We start from the raw sequence: 18440 nt of genomic DNA on the forward strand, positions 1-18440 counted from the left end.
TCGGTGATCAATCCGAAATAGGTTTGTATTTCTTCCATTTTAATTTTAATGAGTTTGTGCCCGCCAATGGCTGCAGCGAAATTCATTTTTGGACTTTGTTCTATCGAAGGCATTCTAACAAAAATGCTTCCGTGTAAACGGTGAAAATATTGTCAATTTCCCCAAAAAGAGAGACAAATCAATTTTTAAACAATAACCAAAGTTCCTTCTCCCAAAGGGGGAGGGTTACAGTTTACAACTATTTAACAAATGCAACACAACAACGTTTCCCTAATGAGGAACCAACAAACGTGATAACAATAGTTAAACAGTGAATCAAAAAGCAGTACGCAGTTGAAGCTATAGTCCATCTGGACTATTCCATTTCTGCACGCTAATTTTATGTTTAATTTATTCCCATTCATGTGAAACCACTTATTCAAGTTCAAGTCATTGATGCAATTTTATACCAATTGATATTTTTACTTTTGTTATGTTACAATTATATTATACTTTAGTTTGATTTTGATTATTACTTACTACATATAATTCAATTGTTATTATTATCTCTAATTTTTATTGTTAAAGTGAAAGTATCTGACTTAAAATAGAGAAATGCTTTTGTTTCACTTTTAACACGTAATACTGAAATAGTGGAGAAGATACGATATTGCTATGGGCTTCCCCTAGGCAAGAAGTTGAACCTTTTTTTTGCCGATGACACTCCCCGGACCCTAAGTAAGGCATGTGTAAAATTTGAATGAAATTGGTTGTATAGTTCTCAAGTTTTAGGGAAACACACACACAGACAGACAGACACACATTCTCAGTTTTATATATATAAAGATATGCTTTGCTAGAAATATCTGGTATCCGTAATTATAATTGTAAATTTATAAATTTACCTTTTTAGTTTTTATGCTTGCTAACCACTTATATTATTATTATTTATTGATAATATTATCTTTATCTATGTGTGTGTGTGTGTATATATATATATATATATATATACACACACACACGCAACACACATATTTATAAATACACTCACATACACACACACCCATATGCAGAGAGTTGTAAAGTAGGGTAGCCCTATCTTCAAATGTTGTGTCAGTACATGACATACACAGAGAGTTTTGCAGAGAAACACAGGTGCTACACCTGCTTCACACCTGAGTGGTTATTTAGAGGAAGGACATGAAAAATACATTCACTTAAGTGCACTGCTCTCACAGATCATATGCAAATATTCATATCTGTACACAGCTAATTGTCCCACGTATGTTTGTTCATTTAACAACTGTTTCTCAATGCTAACATGTGTTAGAAGAAGAATTATTAGAGACAGGATTTTTATGGCTGGATGCTCTTCTTGTTTTCAGTCTTTGCCCGTTTTACAAGGGTGTGCTAAAATGTTCCTAGTTTTGGGTAAAAGAAGATACAAGAGTATCAGTTAATTATGATTTTATTCAACATATTCCCCTCTCAGAATCACGCACTTATCGCAGTGATCCTTCAGTTCTTCTAATCCCTGTAAAAGAACTCAGAAGGTTGGGTCTCCAACCAAGCCTTTCATGATACCCTTAAAGCCAGGAACTTTTCAGCACCCCTTTGTAAAATTAGGGATTTTTAAAATTCCAGCAGTCTTCAACAGCAAGGAATGATCGGTTACAATATCAGTAAGGAATAAGGTAATGAGCTGGCGGAACCATTAGCATGCTAGGAAAATTGCTTAGTGGAATTTCAGCTGTCTTTACATACTGAGTTCAAATTCCACCAAGGTTGACTTTGCCTTTCATCCTTTTTGGGATCAATAAAATAAATAAGTACCACGGTTGAGCACTGGGGCAAGTATCATGCCTAAATTTGAAACCAATATCAAAAAAGAATGTCAACATCATCCCCATTTTGCTGAAGCAGTGCCAAGTATGGAACATTGACCTTCATGCACATTCTTGCAATCACTGTTGTTGCTGTTGTTTTGGTTGTGGCTGTTTTTGATGCCTCCCAAGATGCAGACATAGCTGTGTCGTTAAGAAGCTGATGGTTGTAGGTCTTGTTGAAGCTTCTCTGGGTACAAGTGTGACTGTATGCTTAAGAAGTTTGCTTCCCTACCACACGGTTCCAGGTTCAATCCCACTGCATCACACCGTGAGCAAGTGTCTTCTACCACAGCCTCAGACCAACTGTAGCCTGTGTTTATCCCCCACCACTGCTTGACAAATAGTGTTGGTGTGTTTACATCCCAGTAACTTAGCAGTTCGGCAAAAAAGATCAATAGAATAAGTATCAGGTTTAAAAATGAAAAAAAAGTACTAAGGCCAGTTCATTCAACTAAAAAATTATTCATGGCAATGCTCCAGCATGGCCATAGTCTAATGGCTGGTGCAAGTAAAAGATAAAAGATTCCCAAGCACATCATTTTAGGTTCAGTTGCACTGCACAGCTCCTTGAGCAAGTGTTTTCCCTCTAAAGCCAGACTGATGAAAGTTTTGTAAATGGATTAGCCTGTCATGTATATGTATGTGTGTGTATAGATATATATATATATATATATATATGTTCATTTATCAAGTTATGCTTGAATATCAAAAACATCAACATCAAATGGAAATTATAGTTGTGATACCTGTGCCGGTGGCACGTTAAAAGCACCATTCGAGCGTGGGTCCTGCCAGCCTCCCCTGGCACCTGTGCCGGTGGCACGTAAAAAGCACCCACTTCACTCACAGAGTGGTTGGCATTAGGAAGGGCATCCAGCTGTAGAAACACTACCAGATCAGACTGGAGCCTGGTGCAGCCTCCTGGTTTCCCAGACCCCAGTCAAACTGTCTAACCCATGCTAGCACGGAAGACGGACGTTAAACGATGATGATGATGAATCATCTTGTGAATCAGCAAAGCTTAAATCAAGAATGACAATAGAACCAGCCTTCTCTAAGAAGCAAAGAACACTGTGTAGAGGTCTCTGATCTGGCATCTCAGAAACTATTGAAACTAAGAAGTTGAATGTTTTGTCATTGATTACTAAAAACAAAAACACTAATGGCTGTATTTTCTGTTTGTTTGTTTTTTTAGTTTATTTTACTTGTTTATTTATCAAGTTATGCTTGAATATCATAAACAGTGTGACACAGTTCTAGTCATCATGTGATGTGATGAATCAGCCTAGGCTAAACAAAGCACAAAATCAATTACATGAAAAATGAAATGGTGCATATATATATGTAGGTGCAGGCATGGCTGTGTGGTAAGTAGTTTGCTTACGGACCACTTGGTTCTGGGTTCAGTCCCACTGCAAGTGTCTTCTGCTATAGCCTCGGGCCGACCAAAGCCTTGTGGGTGGATTTGGTAGACGGAAACTGAAAGAAGCCTGTCGTATATATGTATATATATATATATATATATATGTTCATTTATCAAGTTATGCTTGAATATCAAAAACATCAACATCAATGGAAATTATAGTTGTGATACCTGTGCCGGTGGCACGTTAAAAGCACCATTCGAGCGTGGGTCCTGCCAGCCTCCCCTGGCACCTGTGCCGGTGGCACGTAAAAAGCACCCACTTCACTCACAGAGTGGTTGGCATTAGGAAGGGCATCCAGCTGTAGAAACACTACCAGATCAGACTGGAGCCTGGTGCAGCCTCCTGGTTTCCCAGACCCCAGTCAAACTGTCTAACCCATGCTAGCACGGAAGACGGACGTTAACGATGATGATGATGAATCATCTTGTGAATCAGCAAAGCTTAAATCAAGAATGACAATAGAACCAGCCTTCTCTAAGAAGCAAAGAACACTGTGTAGAGGTCTCTGATCTGGCATCTCAGAAACTATTGAAACTAAGAAGTTGAATGTTTTGTCATTGATTACTAAAAACAAAAACACTAATGGCTGTATTTTCTGTTTGTTTGTTTTTTTAGTTTATTTTACTTGTTTATTTATCAAGTTATGCTTGAATATCATAAACAGTGTGACACAGTTCTAGTCATCATGTGATGTGATGAATCAGCCTAGGCTAAACAAAGCACAAAATCAATTACATGAAAAATGAAATGGTGCATATATATATGTAGGTGCAGGCATGGCTGTGTGGTAAGTAGTTTGCTTACGGACCACTTGGTTCTGGGTTCAGTCCCACTGCAAGTGTCTTCTGCTATAGCCTCGGGCCGACCAAAGCCTTGTGGGTGGATTTGGTAGACGGAAACTGAAAGAAGCCTGTCGTATATATGTATATATATATATATATATATATATGTGTGTGTGTGTGTGTGTGTATGTTTGTGTGTCTGTGTTTGTGCCCCCCACCCCCAACATCGCTTGACAACCAATTTTGGTGTGTTTACATCCTCCTAACTTAGCAGTTCGGCAAAAGAGACTGATAGAATGAGTACTAGGCTTACAAAGAATAAGTCTTGGGATCGATTTGCTCGACTATAGGCGGTGTTCCAGCATGACTGAAACAAGTAAAAGAGTAAAGAGTATATGCTGTGTGTGTCTGTGTGTATACACACACATTATCATCATCATCATCATCAGGGTTTTGTTCAATACTTTGATATTGCTAGACCTCTTATGTGTCCATACCTTGCACCAAGTACACCTTATAGAGTTTCTACCTATGCCTTTTCTACATATCAGGCAGAGCCATCTACCTGAAGGGATTTGTGGTTTGCCTGCTTTCCTACTTACTAAGACTTTCTGAAGAACAACCTCAAGAAGCTGAACCTTTCAGGTGAGATGACAAAGGACCGAGACACCTGGCTGTAATCAAGGCTTGTACCCCACAGCAGAAGTGTTAAGACTAATCCTGCTGGTGGTGTAAAGCACTTGTGGTGGTACTATGTAAAAGCACCCATGCGGTGCCACATAAAAGCATCCAGCACACCCTGTAAAGTGGTTGGCATTAGGAAGGACATCCAGCTGTAGAGACCATGCCAAATCAGAGTGGAGTCTGGTGCAGCCCCACCAGCTTGCCAGCTCTGGTCAAACTGTCCAACCCTTGCCAATATGGACAACAGACATTAAATAACGATGATGGTAGCTAGACAGACAAATGGTGCACCAGAAAAGATGACACATTACCAAAGGTTTGGACAGAAATGTGGTTTCATATTCTTATGCTTGATGTGGTTTGACAACAACCTTCATCATTCCAGATAGCAACCGTGTAGCATTCATGTGCCATTAAGGAAATGAACACAGAAAACATAATCTGAATTTATGCTTTATATCATATACATATGTTTAAGAAAGCTGGTCACCATTAATTACATGTGCCTAAAGGCCTTGAGTCAGCTGTATTTGTTACATAACAGGATCTTCATGTTGATTTTTATGTTTGTGGTGACCAACTTTCTGAAACACATATATATCATATAAATCACAAATACTGATTAAGCGTTCTGTGTTTCTTTCTCATATATGGATTTTTATTCACATACACAGTAACCCCAGTCGCTAACCATAAACTATAAAAATAACTATTTTCAGCTTATCAAGCTTCGATATGGGAAACATTTACAACCATTTACATCAATAAACCACTATTGTTCCTGAGAGTTTTTTTTTATATTTTCTATGGATTGCTCGAAGTTTACTAACTTCCTAATCCTGGATCCTTGGATCTTACCTTTACATACATACATACATAGACAGACGGACAGATGTGTGGTTGTGTAATAAGTTTGATTCCTGATCACGTGGGTCTGGGTTCCGTCCCATTGCATGGCACCTTGTGAGTGGATATGTGTGTGTCTTTGTGTCTGCCCCTCCACCACCTCTTGACGACAGGTGTTGGTTTGTTTGTGTATCCATAACTTAGTGGTTCAGCTAAAGATATGGATAGAATAAGTACCAGACTTTAACAAGAAATAAGTACTAGGCTCAATTTGTCCAACTAAAAATCTCTTAAAGATGGTGCTGCAGCATGGCTGCAGTCCAATGACTAGAACAAGTAACAGATAAAAGGTTATATATATATACTCTTTTACTCTTTTACTTGTTTCAGTCATGTGACTGTGGCCAAGCTAGAGCACCGCCTTTAGTCAAGCAAATCGACCCCAGGACTTATTCTTTGTAAGCCTAGTACTTATTCTATCGGTCTCTCTTGCCAAACTGCTAAGTTACAGGGATGTAAACACACCAGCATCGGTTGTCAAGCGATGTTGGGGGGGGGGGCAAACACAGACACACAAACATATACACACAAATACATATATATATATAGATATATACAAAAGGCTTCTTTCATTTTCCGTCTACCAAATCCACTCACAAGGCTTTGGTCGGCCCGAGGCTATAGTAGAAGACACTTGCCCAAGGTGCAATGCAGTGGAACTGAACCCAGAACCATGTGGTTGGTAAGCAAGCTACTTACAACGCAGCCACTCCTATGCCTATATATATATATATATATATATATATATATATATATATATATATTTATATAGGCATAGGTGCGACTGTGTGGTAAGAAGCTTGCTTCCCAACTTCATGGTCCCAAGTTTGGTCTCACTGCATGGCACCTTGGGTAAGTTTTTTGCTACAGCCTTAGACCAACCAAAGCCTTGTGAGTGGATTTAACAGACGGAAACTGAAAGAAGCCTATTGTGTGTGTGTGTATGTGTATATATATACATACATGTGCGTGTGTCTTTATGTCTGTGTTTTCCCCCCACCACTGCTTGACAACTGATGTTGGTGTGTTTACTTACCTATGACTTAGTGGTTCAGCAAAAGTACCCCATAGAATAAGTACGAGGCTTAAAAAAAAAGTACTGAGGTCAATTCATTCGGCTAAAAGTTCTTCCCAGCATGGCTGCAGTCTAATGACTGAAACAAGTAAAAGATGAAAGATATGCACACACACACACACACACACACACACACATAAACATATACATACATGCACTCATAGTAAAGTAAAGACCCCCTTTGGTCATGAATGACTATGGTATTGCACCTAGAAATTTCTCTGAGGCACAAGTCTGGGAAAGACCTGCAGTTGCCCATGCATACCAGCTCCTTCCCCTCTTCATTATGTTATCCAAAGACCAATACAGCTTGGCACCAGTGACATCGCACCCAATTTCTGCAGCTGAGTGACCTGGAGCAACGTGAAATAAAGTGTCTTGCTCAAGAACACAACATATTGCTCGGTTCCGTTATAACAAACTCACAACCTCACAATCGTAAGCTCGACATTCTAACCATTGAGCCCTGTGCCTTCACCTACATAATACATACATACACACACTCCTACTCACAAACACACACATGATATGATATGATATGAGGTTGCGTAACAACACAGTTTCTTCCCTCTATTGGTAGCTATAATTATAGTGCAAAGTTTATACCAACACCTCCCTACCCAGCCAACATGCATACATACTTATTAGTTTCTTTTTTTAGTTTACTGTCATTAATTTTTTTTGTTTAAATATTCTTTTGTAAGTATGTCACAAAAAAAAAAACAGTAACCTAATTGGGTTAATAAAAGGAAGTAACAAAACTTAAAACATATGATTCTGTGTGTGTGTGTGTGTGTTTAGGTATGTCTTTTTCTCTTGACAAGGTTTGTTATTATTAGAATTAATTAAGCCATTGACTCTTCATGCAGTAAGAATTAACTAAAGCATTGAATGTCACTCAGGTGTACTAGAAATAGCAAGCAAATCCTATTTATAATGACATTGTACGTTATTAAAATAGAAAGAGAATGAATGGATAATGAAGTCTTCGACATGCCATGAGCCTGGAAAGAAAAAAAATGAGTTGGTCACAATCGGAATGGCTTTGATCATAGATGTGTTTACTCAGGTCTGACCTTGTACTAAACCACAAGGCATTGTAATAGTAAGGATAGTGAGGTGGGTGGAAGCTACAGAGAGCACAGGTTCTGAATTTACGAAAGTACCAGTGTCATATTGGGTTCAAGAATAAATATACATGTCAACTCCTGTCAACTCTAATCCAGCAGACTGATGACCCAAACACATTCCAAACTGACCAACCTATATTTTACCTTTTCTTTTTTAACACATTTTAGAATTATATTGTACTAGACGTTCTTTTTTCCTTTCTTTCTTTCTTTCTTTCAAGACAGTAGGCTTTGATATGAGGGAGATTTAGTTGTGATTTTTGCATGCCTGGGTGGTAAGAAGCTTGCTTCTCAACCATATGGTTCTGGGTTCAGTCCCACTGCATAGCACCATGGGCAAGTGTCTTCTACTGAAGCCTCAATCTGCACAAAGCTTTGTGACTGGATTTGATAGACAGAAACTGAAAGAAGCCCGTCATGTGTGCATATATATATATATATATGCACACACAGTTATCTCCCCTACTTCTTAGCTCTCCTGTGTGACCCTTCTGTCCAGCATTCGCTATGATAGATCGCTAGCCACTACACACATTTTTTTCTCTCCTTGTTTCTTTCTGTGTTGCTTTCTGTGAAAGAGCGTAGGCTCGAAACGTTAAAAAATTTTTCAATTCCTGAGCGTTATACTAATACACCTGTTGGTTTTCTACACCACCTGTCTTCGTCTTTTGTTTTTTTGTGAATTCTCCCCCTATATATATACATGATGATGATGATGATGTATGTTTGTATGTGTCTGTCCATCCACCACCAACACCACTTGATAATCAGTGTTGGTGTGTTTATGTCCCTATAATTTAGCAGTTCAGCATAGAAAATAATAGAATATGTACTAGGCTTAACAAAATTATGTACTGGGGTCAATTCATTCGATTAAAAGTTATCAAGGCTGTACTCCAGCATGGCCACAGTCTAATGACTGAAACAAATAGAAAAAAAAAGATACATGTTCATCCATCAAAGCGATGACGACCATTTACAAATCTTTATGGATGACTGCACGCTATCAACTCATCAATGATCATCTTCAGTCCAGTGGCAAGACCAAGTCAAGATGACTGCTGATGAATGCAGTGGATAAATAAGATGTCATATTGACCTCATCTTGCTCTCAGTGCCCTACAATATGTTGCTGCAACTGCCACCCCCCACCCCCGGTTTAACCATGAAGCTTTCTTCCTCAAAGAACACCATACAGTACACAGTCTTTGCATGCAGTAGTAGACGAGCCCTAATATGCTAATTAATCTATTGCTAGGACCCTGATAGTTGCTACCACTCTAGGTCAGAGTAGACTTGAGAATAAAAATGGTTCAAAAGTGATTCCACAATTCTCAGAATCATGGAACTCCCAAACCAGGGTCCCGCCCCCAGGTGCATTTTTGTCTTTATTATTATTGTTACAGTTGTAGTTGTTGCTATTTATCGTTATATCTCTTCCAGCCTATTGTTCTTCTTGCTGTTAAGGACATATTTCTTGGTAGTTAAGCTACCACATGCAGGAACTTATCTATATGTATTTAGTCTTTATGTGAACTTAAATCTACATGGGTTTTTTTACAACTTGGGACTGGTGTAGAAAAAGGACTCATTTCATAGTTTTTTAATTATTTACGAGCTTCACTCCTCCATCACAAATTTTAGCTGACAATGATTAACTATAAACATAAGATGTAGCTAAGACAGTTTATTAGCATAATAGTACAATGTTGCCTGCTTGACAACAATTGATCAAGTAATAATGCAGCATGGCTTATGAATACATATGTATGTATGTATAATATATATATATATATATATATATATATATATATATATATATATATATATGTATCAGATCAGGTCATCGCATAAGTTCTGTCTGAATTTTGAATAGAGAAAACAAGTGATCAAATGTTATATTTAATTGAAATTTAATCATCAATGTACTTTCCCTGATTATCTATGACTTACTTCCATCTATTTACAAGCATTTTAATCCCATCAATTTAAAGCTCTTTTGGTTTCAAAGCGAAGAACTCTGAAATGTCAGTTTCGACCTCCTCCTGGCTTGTGAAAGTTATGTCCCCGAAAAATGATTCTGTAAACTACAAAACAAATGGTAGTCTGAAGGAGCAAGGTCCTTAAATAATATTAAATAATAATATTCAATTAGTTTAAATGTACACAAATGCATAAAAATATTTTCTAATTCCATTAGACATTCTAAAATACTATTAAATTTCATTCAATTTTAAAAAAGGTAAAATCAGACAGAACTTATGGGATGACCTCATATATGCACACACACACACACATATATATAAAATCCTGCAAGGGTAGAAAGATGGGGTATTTCAAATACAGCACTCAACCCAAGCTTTAGTCTATCTATGCTTTTGAATTGTAGATTTATGGACGATCAAGATTCTTCAGGTGTAGAAAATCTAGGCGTCACATCTGTAAAAACCAATGTGTGGATTTAGCAAATAATGAAATATAATGCAAATAAGAAACAAAGTACTGTCTTCATATTTGGATTACATATATATTCACTACCTTCTCCTTTTCCTCTTCTGTCTTCCTTTGCACTCTCATGAACTCCCTGCTTGCTCACTCTGTCCAATCCACATACATTCACTTCCTTGTACCTTTAGTTTACACCTTGACACATTGCCACCATCTTCTCTCTTTCTCAAGCTTGGCAAACTTGATGACAATTGACTAATATCTATAAGTATTTAGTCCACTGTGAAATTAGATCACATGTGAGTGTGTGTTTATCTTCTGCTTGTAACCATTTGAGCAAAAGAAAAAAGATCAGTGATACATATTTAAATTTCTTGTAAACAATATATCTTATCACTCTGTGGTTTCATTGATCTCAATGTATGAAAACTTTGTCAAATAAGAATGCTAAGAAATAAGTTGGGGTCAGTTTAAGTTACAGTACACCTCATTGTGCAGGTCATGTAAATAACACTAAATTTCATGGAATATTAGTAGGGGTTTGTGACAGGAAAGGGCAACTAACCATAGAAAAGTTGCCTCGTGTAGTTTTTATTCAGTTCATGCCAACATGGTAAAAGAGGGCATAAAAACAAAGGTGGTGCTGGTAGCTGTGATGGTTATTAATTAATCTATCAAATTATAATCTTATTGCTATTGTAACATTTTGAATTCTCTGAGGTTCTTATCAGAGTTTAACAATTCATTGTGAATCTGAGAAGAAACAGCTTGTAAGCTATGTGGAAAATACATCCTGCTTGACACAAGAACTGATTTGATTCGCTATGTTAGTGTTAGTTCAACAACCACAAAAAAATAGTTAGCAGTTGTAAGAAAAAATAAATAGCATCAACATCAATATGCAAATTAGGTATATCTTTGTGAATTATATGTTAAATATAAACTATATCAATCAATATTATACACAACAGCTGTAAGAATCTATTATTCTGGTTTCATGGGTATTGTTTCTTCTCTGTAGCTGCCATTGCAATGTTGTTTAGCTTCTGTTTTATGCTTGGGATTCAAATACCATTAAGGTTGACTTTATGCTTTTCATCCTTCTGGAGTTTGTCAAATAAGAATGCTGACAAATAAGTTGGGGTCAGTTTAAGTTATGGTACACCTCATTGTGCAGGTCATGTAAATTTATTTCTGAATTTGTTGACCTAGAAAATAAAATCAAAAATGATTTCACACCTGCGTGAAGCACAGGCATGGCTGTGTAGTTAAAAAGTTTGCTTCCTAACCATGTGGTTTTAGGTTCAGGCCTACTCCATGGCATTTTGAACAAGTGTTTTCTACTACAGCCCCATGTCAATCAAAACCTTGTGAGTGGATTTGATAGACATAGGCACAGGAGTGGCTGTGTGGTAAGTAGCTTGCTTACCAACCACATGGTTCCGGGTTCAGTCCCACTGTGTGGTACCTTGGGCAAGTGTCTTCTACTATAGCCTTGGGCCAACCAAAGCCTTGTGAGTGGATTTGGTAGACGGAAACTGATAGAAGCCTGTCGTATATATGTATATATATATGTGTGTGTGTGTATGTTTGTGTGTCTGTGTTTGTACCCCCAACATCACTTGACAACCAATGCTGGTGTGTTTACATTCCCATAACTTAGCGGTTTGGCAAAAGGGACTGATAGAATAAGTACTGGGCTTAAAAAGAATAAGTCCTGGGGTAGATTTGCTCGACTAAAGGCAATGCTCCAGCATGGCCGCAGTCAAATGACTGAAACAAGTAAGAGTAAAAGAGACAGGGACTGAAAGAAGCTCATCACACACACAACATACACATATACACATGCACATATACACACACACACATGTGTGTGTGTGTTTGTATGTTTGTGCCTCCTCGTCTTGACATCACATGTAAGTTTTAAATGAGCTTTTACTACCATACAAACAGTGCCATTTAATTCCAATCTTTCATGAAAACATGTCTAGTCGTTGGGAAATATTTAATTTCATTGGAAACAAAGTAGGGTTGGTGACAGGAAGGGCATCCAACCATTGAAAATCTGCCTCAAAAAATTCTGCCTGACCCATGCAAATATAGAAAAGTGGACATTAAAAGAATGATGATGATGATGATGATGTAATAAATGAATGGTTCGTAGTAGAAATATATGAATGCCAGTAACAGACTTGTAAAACCAGTTGTTAAAATGTCATAATCATCTTATTTAAAACAATTGGTAGTCTCTCAAGTCCAAGTTCAGCAATTTCTTGCTGAACAACCTACACAGATTGTTTGTTTATAGTGATTAAATGTTCATGTTGTACATGAGTTCACTCACTCCATCAGATCAACATTGCATGTATAGGTTCATGGTGTGTCACATGTCAAAGGGATCACAGAGTAACATGAAATGAAGTGCTCAAGAACACAATGCCCTGCTTAGTCCAGGAACTGAAACTATGATCTTGCAATCATGAGTACAACGCCCTAACCAGTAGGCCACATGCCCTCACTCAAATATGATCATACCCTAAAAAAGGATAAGGAGGTCAACGTTGCCGGAGCCATTGGTCTACTGGATCAGACTTGACTTTGGTGGTTAGAGTAATAACAACTAAGGGGTCTCCACATGAGTGTCCATCTTACAATATTAGTTCCTCCTTTCTCGCGTTACAGGTGATACCTTATGAACCATTACCATTATTTTTATGTAACTATTCCCTTAGTATTGGTGCCATATTGCACCTAGCTGTTGTTCCCTCATCTCATCGGTTCAGTTGAAAGAAATATATGAAATATATAAGAAATATAGAAGGCAGCAAGTTGGCAGAAATGTTAGCACGCCGGGCGAATTGCTTAGCGGTATTTCATCTGCCATTACATTCTGAGTTCAAATTCCACCAAGGTCGACTTTGCCTTTCATCCTTTCGGGGTCGATTAAATAAGTACCAGTTATGCACTGGGGTCAATGATGTAATTGACTTAAACCCTTTGTCTGTCCTTGTTTGTCCCCTCTATGTTTAGCCCCTTGTGGGCAGTAAAGAAATAAGAAATATATGAATGCCAGTAACAGACTGTCTTCCATTGATAAAACAACTCAATTCTAGAATGAACTAAAACGAAGAAAAAAAACACAACACAAAAAATCAACTAGTTTTATTCAATTCAAAACACTATTATTATTGTAGTTTTAGAAAATAAAAATGAACACAAACAGCTCATTTCAGCCCACTCACTTAACAATAACAATTGATTTATTTCCAGACATTAATGATTTTCTTTTATATATATTTTACTTTCATTGGGATATGAACCTACGCACTTTTTGTAGGTAGGTGGGTTAGTAACATTGTCCAATTACTCTCTTCCTTCCTTTCTGCTTGTCTCTCATTCTATCTCACTCACTGGACAATTAACTCAGGTAAAATTTGAGGTGAAATCCAAGAAGTAGAGATTAAATTATATACTGCATGGTAACTAATTTAGTTCAGAGCTCTGCAGTTCCTGCCATCACATAGTAATGTTATAATAATAATAGTAATGATGATGATAATAATGATGATAATAATAATAATAATAATGATGATAAAAATAATAATAACAATGATGATGATAATAATAATAATGATGATAATAATAACAATAATGATGATAATAATAATAATAATAACAATGATGATAATAATAATAATAATAACAACAATAATGATGATAATATAATAATAATAATAATAATAGCAATAATGATAATAATAATAATAACAATGATGATGATGATAATGACGATAATAATAATAATAATAACAATAATGATAATAATAATAATAATAACAATAATGATAATAATAATAATAATAACAATAATGATAAATCCTATGCAAAATACTTTCTTTGTAATCTCAAGGTTTAAAACAAACACATAATTTTCTTATGGTTTCTTAAACATTCTCTAGAAGAACACTACGTACAAAACCAAATATGTGGCACCCTAGGCATAACACCAACATGAACTTCCAACTTGTCTTTTAAGGTCTCTGGATGAGACTTGGAGCCAACTTGTACAAATGTAAAGCAAAAGTCAAGCATAAAATAATAATAATAATAATAATAATAATAATAATAATAATAAAAGTGGTGCTCCAGCATGGCCATAGTCAAATGACTTGACAGAACAAAAATTTGGTATGACCACAAACCTGAAGGCATCATTGAAAATAGAAATGCAAAGATCATATGGGATTTTATGATTCAGTGCAACCATGAGATGGAGAATAGGAAACTGGATATAGTATTAATTGAGAAAGAAAACAAACTATGCTGGATCATAGATATAGCATGCCCAGCTGACAACAAGGTGTGCGATAAGGAAGAAAGAAAAGTTGAGAGATATGACAGGTTAGCTTGGGAAGTTAAGCAGTTGTAGTCGATGAAAAAGGTAGCAGTAGTACCAATAATTGTTGGAGCCCTGGGAACAGTGAGCAAAAATCTTGAGAAGTAAGTGGAACAAATAGGGGCTGCAATAAGGGTGGAGCACTTGCAGAAGACAGCACTGCTTGGAACCACTTGAATACTCAAGAAGGTGCTCGAAAAATAAGAGGTGTTACCTTAGTTCACTGGTTGTGAACAGCTGACACTGTAGTACATCTTCAGCATTAGAAGCTGTGCAAAGACAATTATAATAATAATGATAATTATAAATGCCCTGATGCTGTACCAGGCACTGACTCTCATGGCTTCTAATCTTAACTGATTAGAAGTGTTATCATGTACATGTTTTGTCTTAGTGTGACAGATGGGCTACCACAGATTTGCTTGTCAGTTGTTTGACCTTAACCAGTTGAGCTTGTCCCTTGATGGCTGACGATATGTGCATCATTGATCACAAGCAAGAGTTGTGGGGGAGCATCATAGTCAAGTGTTGAGAGGAACTCTCTGGGATTTGAATAATTGATTGACTAATGATGATGATAATAATAATAATAATAATAATAATAATAATCCTTTCTACTAAAGGCACAAGGCCTGAAATTTGGAAGGAGGGACGCTGGACCCCCCTCCCCATAGTGTTTCACTGGTACTTTATTTATTGATCCTGAAAGGGTGAAAGTCAAAGTCAACTTTCGTGGAATTTGAACTCAGAACTTAAAGACAGACAAAATGCTGCTAAGCATTTTGCCCAGCATGCTAACAATTCTGTCAGCTTGCTGCCTTAATAATGATAATAATAAAAGAAGTGAAATAGAACCAGGGCATGTTTTTTGCTATTGACATTATGACCCTCCTAAAAATGTAACAAAATCTGTCACAACACACTGGTTCATGTCAAAAATTTTGCAAACCAAATACAAAATCTTGGGAGTGAGTTGGATTAATTAGAGTTTGGACCAGACAAATTTTCCACCCTTATTTATCAGCAAGTACAGTTCCCACACTGTAACCTTAGCTACCTTTGCCACCACCCTCGCACTGTGTGTGTGTGTGTGTGAATCATAACTGTTATCTTTTCTGAATCACTGTTATCAGTTCTTTGGTATCTCCTACATTAAAAGATAACAAGTGTTTTTTTTACCCACTCCACCCATTGTACATTCCACCACCGCCACCACTACTATCAGCATCATTACATCTGAACCCTTGCCTTTTCTTTCACCACTACTAACACTCCATCCCACCCACTCCCATCACCGGCATGTAATTATTCCAATCAATACATTTTTGTTTGTTTTTTGATAAAGAAAGCTGAAAGTTAATAAACACACACACACAGCTAATCTTTAAGTGGGTGATGGGTGGAGGAGATTAGTGTTGAAGGAGTAAGAGGAAATTAACTAAACTGCTTCTTTTACCTGGGGTGGAGTAACAGGTAAGGGGTGAATGAAAGAGAGATAGTAACTAGGTCACCTTTGACCTACTCTACAAGCATACTGACATTGAAATAGTCTAGTGTCTAGGTAGTATCCCACCCACACATGCACACACACACACACACTTCTTTTCAAAGCTGTAAGGGAAGCTACTGAGAAAGAGGAGTGGTTTGTGGGTGGGAGTTGATTGCTAGATTGTGGTGGGGGTAGCAACTTTAAGGCAGTGAGGGTAGAGGTGGTAGTAGTGATATTAATTTATGGCGGCGGTGGTGGTGGTGGTGGTGGTGGTAGCAAAGTTAAGGTAGTGAGGGGGGTGGTAATGGCGATAGGTGTGTTGTGAGGAGGATTGTCGGCCTCTGACCCAAGGAGCCATGGTTTTAAGACATGTTGATTGTTTAGCTCTGGGTCAACCCTGATCAAAGACATTCCTGTTTGTTTCTGGCATGGAAGCTGGCTGTAACCTGGGGCTATATCATCCAATGTGTCCTTCCATTCTTTTTAGCTAAGTTGGGTGTGATTTAAGGAAGATTTGGTTAGTGTTTCCAGCAAGTCAAATGACAAAGTACAGGATCTCTCATTGGTATTGGCGTGAAAGTCAGTTTTGGACGCTTCAGGTGTTGTCATTGTTGTTGAGTTTTTTAGCATACTTTTTGCCAGGCCCACAAGAGTTTCCCATGTCTGATGGAGACCCTGTTAAACAGAGCAACATACTAGCTGGGATAGAATTTGTCAGTATGTCTTTCACTGGAGCTTTTGTGGCTACAGTCTTGCATCAGCTGTACAGTTTCCCAGCTCACATCATCAACAAAATCATCATCATTTAACATTTGTCTTCCATGCTGACAGTTTGACAGAAACTGGCAAGCTGGAGAACAGCACCAGGTTCTATTGTCTGTTTTAACTTGGTTTCTATGGCTGGACACCCTTCCTAATGCCAACCACTCTACAGAGTGCACTGGGTGCTTTTGACATGGCACTATCATCAGTGTTTTTAAAGTGGCACCAGTGCTTTTTACGTGGTACCTTGGTTTTAGGATTTCAATTCTGTTGTGTTGGGTGAGTCTTCTCAAGTATAGCAATGCACCACATATCTTGACCCTCTGTCATCTTATCTCAATCACACATATACACCATCATTTTCCTCATCATACATATTTGTATGTGTGTATTTGTATTTTCTTGTCTTGAGAGTTGTAAATGAATGTGATAGTTGTAAATAAATGTCACCATCATACAAGCAGTATCCTTCATTTCCTATCCTCTGTGAAAACAGGGGAGAGTTACCTTTACCTTGCTTGAAAACAGGTGAGGATTGACTACAAGAAAGGCATCCAGCCTGAGAAAATTTGCTTCAATGAATTTAGTGTGATCCATGCAAGTATGGAAAAGAGAATATCAAAACAATGATGATGATGATGATGATGATAAAGACATAAAACAACTTCATTACTATTTAATGTCTATTTTTAAACATTGTTATTGCTTGATCAAGTCTCACAACATCACCTTACCACCTGCTACAGCCTTTCATTATCTGGCCCACACAAAAACTCATCCACCAACTTTAATGTCATGTACATCATTACTTTGACATGGTTTCCATGGCTGGATGGTCATCTAGTCAGTAATCACTTTACAGCTTGACCTCAGTTTTGTTTTTTCATATCACTTTTTAACAAGAGAGGTTATCTCTAACTAGACTAGAGTTCTCTCTATCTTACATTGTTTCATCATTGTTCTAATGACCACTTTTCCATGCTCGCATGGCTCAACCTGAATGTGTTGGAACAGATTTTTCTACAGACAAATGTCCTTCCTGACGCCAATCTTTATCTGTTTCCAAGCAAGATATTTCCCCATGCCCAGACATGCTGTCAAGATAAGGAGACCCTGACACACACTTATCCATACATACACATATACACTTATATACCTACATGTACACGTACATACATGTATAGATATATATGATTGACTGTCCCATCGATTTTGATGTACAAGGATCTGACAACTTGCACTATCTTTGTCAGTCATAATGCTTGTGTTGAATGTGACATTTGAGTCTCACCAACAATTTGCAAAGAAGCCTGCAGGTGTTGTAAGCATGAAGATTACAGGTCATTTCATGCTGTATGTTTGCAGCCGCTTTTCTCCTTTGCTTTGCACCCCTTATCCAATTAATACTGCTTCAGACAAATTCTCTTACACCATTTTGAAACAATCAGTGTCGCTGGACTGGCTCCTGTGCAGGTG

The 18440-nt window shown here is 37.4% G+C and overlaps 1 protein-coding gene across 3 annotated transcripts in view; it reads left to right on the plus strand.

The window, feature by feature from the left end:
- The window catches only part of LOC115217861 (death-associated protein kinase 1), a 337561-nt gene that overhangs the window by 247233 nt on the left and 71888 nt on the right, over nucleotides 1-18440 (plus strand). The window lies entirely within an intron of this gene.

The sequence above is a fragment of the Octopus sinensis genome, linkage group LG12, assembly GCF_006345805.1.
Source record: "Octopus sinensis linkage group LG12, ASM634580v1, whole genome shotgun sequence".
Classification (NCBI taxonomy): domain Eukaryota; kingdom Metazoa; phylum Mollusca; class Cephalopoda; order Octopoda; family Octopodidae; genus Octopus; species Octopus sinensis.